Genomic DNA, 6348 nt, shown 5'->3' on the forward strand with positions numbered 1-6348 from the left:
AAGCCGACCTTTGACAGCTGTGGACTGGTGCCACCAGTGCTCACCGGGGCCCTTGCGGCGCCAATGCCGGTGGAGTTGTCTTCTGGTGATTCCCGTGGTGAGGAAGAAGAGGAGGAAGAAGACTCGGAGGTGACCCCCGAAGGGACAGGGGAGACCTCCCCCCCTGAGTAAGGCTGACATCCTCCACGCCTTTCCCGATGACGATGAGGCCGATGCTCCCCAGGGGAAGGGGGAACTGGCCGTGATCCCGACGAGGAGCAAGTTGGCGCTAATCTCCCGGGATTCTCCTGCTGCTCCAGTGCCGGCTAGAGCTGCTTCCGGCTCAACCACTGCTCCTCCTTCAGCTTCTGGGGCTGGTGCGCCCGCGCCTTGAGTCACGACGCTCTCAGGCTTCAAGTTCACCAAGCAGAAGGTGGACTACGTTGTTGTGGACCAGTAAGTCCCCCGCCTCGCCTTGTTCCTGCTGTTGATGCCCGTTTCTGACTCTCTTTCCTTGTTGTGTGACCAGGCTGTCGTCTGCAGTGAGGAGGAGAAGGGAGAGAGAGGTGGTGCCGCTTGAGTCTGTGTCGCCTCCTGCGACCGCACCCTTCCCCTCGGGAGGTGTCGCAAAGGTGGGGATGGTGTTCGTGCTTCTCCAGCCCGGTCATCCTCGCGAGGCCCGGTGGAGCATCCTCGGGAGGTGTCAGCCCCCGAAGCGCCGATGGCTCAGGAGGTGCCGGTGTCCAGCACGGCTAATGAGGTCCCGAAGGCTTAGGAGCCCTTGATCTCCCAAGCTCTGGTGACAACGTCGCCCCCTTCTCATTCTGCACCCCTGGCCCCACATTCTTCTGCTTCCTCTGCCATCTTGGAGAGCGCCCTTTCAGAGATGGCCCAGCTGCGGGAAGATCTCAAGGGCGCGGACCCGCGCCTGGTGGCCGGGCGCCTGGAGCTGGCCTCTGGCTTCCTTCACTCCCACTCGGCGGTTCGAGCGTCACTGAGCCAGGCCGCGGCGGCCTCCGAGAAGGAGAAGCAAGCCACCGCCAAAGCTACGGCCGATCACGAGGTGACACTGAAGGACGCCGAGGCCGCCCGCGGCTGCTACCGAGAGCTGGAGGACGAGTTGAAGGGCCTGCGTGACCAGCATGCGGAAGAAGCACGTGGCCGCCAGGCGAAGGAGGAGGAGATGAGGGCTTGGGAGGATGCCGTCAAGGGCCGCGACGCCGAGCTGGGAGAGCTGGCGAAGGCGCAGGCCGCGGAGCGCAGCCGGCTGGAGGAGTTGGAGCGGAATGCGAGGGCGAAGGAGGACGATCTTGACGCCAAGGCGAAGGTCCTGGCTGAAGACCGCGTGGCCTTCTCGCTCCTCAAGGAGAGGTCCCGCGTGGCGCTGAAGTCACTGTACGAGAAAGGCTTGGAGAGGCTGCTGACCGCCGACGAGGATGGCCCTGCACAGCTGCTTCCCTTCTTGGTGAAGGCGCTCGAGGAAGTCATGGAGGGCATCGGTCCCATGGCCGAGGCAGAGGCTGGCGTCCTTTCCTCAGCCACGTTGACGCGGGTCTTCAGCCACCTGCACCTTCGTGACCCCAGCGCTCGTCTTGATGAGCTGCTGGAGCCTGTAGCTAATAAACAGTGCGCGGCTGCCGCCGCAGCCGTGAAGGGTCAAGTGGAGGCCCTGCTAAAGAAGTTCGACGCCTTCGCCCCCGCGCCCTCGATCGGTGATGCAGGTGAAGGCGACGCTACCCAGGAGGGGGCACCTCTTGCAGGTGCTGGCGGTGTCCAAGGGTGACCTACGGCTGCTTTTCTGTTTTATTCCTACAAAATTCACCATGCCTCGTGGAAGTGTTAAACTCGCGTTTGATATTGTGAGAAAAATATGTCTTGTAATATTTGCTTTGAGATTTTGTGATTTTCTTCCTATCTCATTTGTGTTCTGCGTCGGCAGAGCCCGGCCCCGCACATACCTCAACCGCCGTTGGGCCGACCAGAAACCAAGACGGACCAAGGAGTGAGGGGCTACGTGACCAGTTAGGCTCCTGAGTTGCGATGCTCAGGAGTCCCCCTTGACGTGCAAACATTCTCCATACCTTTGCCCTCGCCGAGGCTTGGCTCGGGAGGGGCGTGCGACGACCAGGTCCGGGGGACCTGGTTGGGTGGCGTACGCTTGGGCGTGAACCGAGCGTAGCCCCCGTGCCCAGGCCCCCTCCCGCGGCTCTCCCGAGGGGAGGCATTGCGGTGAGGCTGGACACTGAGCTCTGGGGCTCCCTGAGGTTGGTACAGCCGTGAGGCCGCCCTTAGTTGTTTATCACCGGCACGGAGTGTAGTGCTTCCGCTTGTGCACGGGCATAGCCGCTCCTCGGTAGTGTCGACGACCAGGACGGAGCATGGTGCTTCCACTGGGGCGTGGGAGGGGAACTGCCTACCGCGGAGAGCCCCCGGGGCGTGTACAGCCCCGCCCTGACACGTGGCTTGCAAGACAGGGCTAGATGAGGTGTATCTGGGCACTCGTGAGCCAGCGCGAGACTCACGAGGCCCTACCTCAAGGCGGGTTGCGCCTGGTCTTGGTTCTTGTTCGCTGTCTTGGTCCTGCGAGATGGTTAGACAACCTATGCTGAACGTATCTCCTGAGGTGATCGCATGAGAAAGCCAAGAACCAACGGCCCCAGGAGGTGACGTGAACGGGGCCGGCCCGCCAGACAGAGCTCAGTCGCTGGATATATCGACGACGCAGGGACATGCCCGAGCATAGACATCGTGCTTAACTTACTCACGCGAAGGGTCCTGAAGAAAGACGGCCGGTGCGCGGCTCCCATGGTGGGTGGCGATCAAGAAGGTGATAGTCATAGATAGATTAAGTATGGAAAGCATACTGGCTTAAGTAAATGTAGGGAAGATGCGTGCCACTGGGTCCGGCCCGAGCGGCTTGGGGATGATGCAACCCGAGGGGCGCCCCCAACAAGGTAAGCTAAAGACATTTAAAGAAAGATACATGCCACAGGGACGGACCCACGCGGCCTGAGAATGATGCAGCCCTGGGGGCGCTCCCATCTGAATGAACTTGGAAAATGTCACCTGGTTCTGTTGATGAAGGAGAGTTGGGGCAGCTGAAGGTATGCGGCGAAGGGGCTGCTCCTCATGAGCCACCGGGGCCCTGAGCCTCGGGAGGCTCTGGGGGTCCAGGGGGTTCCTTGAGGACCGTCTTCATCTCCGCCAGCACAGCGTGGTGCCTGGCCTCCTGAGCCACCAGGATGCTTCGCAGGTTGCGTTGATAGGCGCTCGCCACGCTTGGCAGGCCAAAAGGCATGTGAATGTAACCGTGAGGTGGGCCCTCGCAGCGTCCCACGCGCGAAGGCCAGAAAAGCTCCTGAGTGGCGGCCCGGTTGAGCCCTGGGACGTCGATGCAGACGCGGAGCCCGGCATCCTCGCCTGGATGGGGAGCTACGCCTGGTGAGCGGCGGCCGCTGCACATGTTGGGCACTCCTTGCTCTGTGTTCTCCTGAGGGAAACGTGTCACGAAGCATATGCCTCCAAGTGGTGCCCAAGCGCCTCCCTCGTCACGTTGGCAAAGTTTGAGGCCCTCCAGAAGAGAGCCCCCGAGCCCTGCCCGAGAGGAGCACTGGGCGCGCCTTCCTATGCGATGGAGGGAGGCGCCCCAGGCGTGGGCGCCGATCCTGATGAGGCGCCCTTGCCTGAGGCCCTGCGTGGCACACCTGCTTCTTCTTCTTGGGGGTGGCCTTAAGAGGGCGCTCGCCCTGGCTATCGGGGTCGTCGATTGCTGCAGATCGGAAGGCACGCTCGAGGGAGCACACCGCATCTCTTTCTTCGCACGGGTCTGTGATGATTCCGCCGCTTCCCGGCATCTTGAGAAAATTGTAGCCGTGATGGGTCACCGCCATGAACTTGGCCAGGGCTGGATACCCGAGGATGGCGTTGTATGGCAGGTGGATGTAGGCGATGTCGAAGTCAATGAGTTCGGTGCGGTAGTTGTTGCATTCTCCGAAGGTAACAAGGAGGCGGACCTGCCCGATCGGGGTAGTAGAGCCGTCGGTCACTCCTAAAAAAGGCTTGGTAGGCTGGAGCTGGTCATATGGCACTTGAAGGTTGTCGAACGTGTTAATGGACAAGACATTGAGCCCTGTGCCATCGTCGATGAGGGTCTTGGTAACTTGCACATTGCTGATGACTGGTGAACAAAGTATTGGGAGGACGCCTGCAGTAGTTGCGCACTTGAGCTGATCTGCCGGACTGAACGTGATGGGGCACCTGGACCATCTGAGTGGGCGTGTGGCCTCGAGCTTGGCAAGGACTGCATTCACTTCGCGAGCAAACTGCTTGAAGATACGCTGCGAGGCTTGGGCTTGAGCTCCGCCCAAGATGCAGGCGATAGCGCGCGGCTCCTGGAAGCCCCCAGCCCCCTCCTCTTGATGGCGGTCGTCATTCCTTCTGGGTGGTGGCGGTAATGGAGGAAGGCCAGCGTTGCCTTGAGGACGATCCTCACGAGGCGAGTTAATTGCATGGAACTACCACACTTTGGCACGTTGTAATGAATCAGTACCACTATTTATTTTCTTTGCAAGTCAGTACCACCTCTGAGGCTAATCGTTGCAAAACGGTCTAAGTATTGTATAATGTTGTATTGACGCTGTATCTGACATGCGGGCCCCCCGTCAGGTGCTTACGTGGCATTTTTTTTACAAAAAAGAACCTTAGTTTTTATGTAATCACGTATGCATCCCTCGTTTGCCAAAAAAGGGTTCGGCCGGAAAAAATAATTTCCGCGCAGCGCCGAGCGCCAGCCAGGCCCAGGTCGTGGCGTACCGGGGCCAGTGTCTCCGACCGCTAGACTACAACAGGTATCCTAACATGTAGCACGCGTGTGATCTTATATACTCCCTTCGTTTCTAAATATTTATCTTTTTAGAGATTTCAACAAGTAACTAGATAAGGAGCGAAATGAATGAATCTACACTCTAAAATATGTCTATATACATCCATATGTGATAGTTCATTTGAAATCTCTAAAAAGACAAATATTTAGGAGCGGAGGGAGTACTTTCCAGCGTTCTGTTTTTCTAAAGTAAATTAGAAAAAACTATTAAACGCGCACGCGCCGATCTGTTTGCATAGACGTGTTTATAATTTAAGCCGTTCCTTTTTATTTCATGTGTGTATCATATATTGAGAAAAATTATACATGCATATATATATATATATATATATATATATATATATTGTATATTAAAAAATGTTCAATACATATAGGATGCACGCTTTTATAATACGAAAAAAGTTCATCATATTTTTTCCCCATATCATATAACGATGGGCCGTTCGCTGCGCGCGCTCCCTGCCGCTGCGCTATTGCAACATTTGCTTCAAATAGCACGCGTGCATCTTTGTATACTTTGGGCTGTTCCATTTTTTATGCGATACTAAAAAAATGTGTATAGTAAATTTTTCCTATTAAATGTTATAATATACTATAAAAAATTATACGATAGTGAAAAAATGTTGGTATAAAAGTGTATCATATATGAAACAAATTTTCATCGACATACGATTATCTTATTTAAATATAAGATGCACATTTTTAAAAATACGATGAACTTTTTGTATTATAAAAACGTTCATCTTATATATATTGAACATTTTTCAATATAAGATGTACATATACGTATAATTTTTTTCAATATATGGTACACACACTGCGTGCGGCCCAAAGAATGTCCATTATCTGAGAAAAGATAAAAGAAATCTGCAAGAAAAATATACACAGAAAACGGAATGGCTGAAAGTATAAAAAGGTCAATGCGTGCTAAGTGATGAAAATTAAATTTTGTTGTAGTGGACGCAAGCGCCTCGGGCCAACGGATCAGCCAAGAATCGAAACCACACGCGCGCGTGTTCAATCCTTTTTTTTTTTTGCATTTTATAGAAAACAGAACGACTCAGAGTACAAAAGTATATATTACGCGTGGTAATTAGCTAATATGATGTCGTAGCCCGGCGGTAGCGGACTCTTGCCCTGTACGCCTGGTCAATAGTTCGAGACAGCGTCGCGCTGCGTGACTTTTTTTGGCCAAACACTTTTGTGGCAAACAAGGATGCATACGTGTTTACATAAAAACTAAGGGTCTTTTTTTGTAAAAAAACATGCCACGTCAGCACCTGACAAAGGGCCCTGCCTGTCAGGTACAGCCTCAATACAGCGTTATACAACAAATTAGACTGTTTTGCAACGATTAGCCTCAAAGTTGATACTAACTTGTAAAAAAATGAATAGATATACTGATTCGTTAGGACGTGTTGATGTGTGATAGTTCCATGCAATTATCTCTCACGAGGCTGGTCCCTTCAGCGTCGCGCTGCGTGACT

Source organism: Triticum dicoccoides, chromosome 4A, assembly GCF_002162155.2.
Source record: "Triticum dicoccoides isolate Atlit2015 ecotype Zavitan chromosome 4A, WEW_v2.0, whole genome shotgun sequence".
Classification (NCBI taxonomy): domain Eukaryota; kingdom Viridiplantae; phylum Streptophyta; class Magnoliopsida; order Poales; family Poaceae; genus Triticum; species Triticum dicoccoides.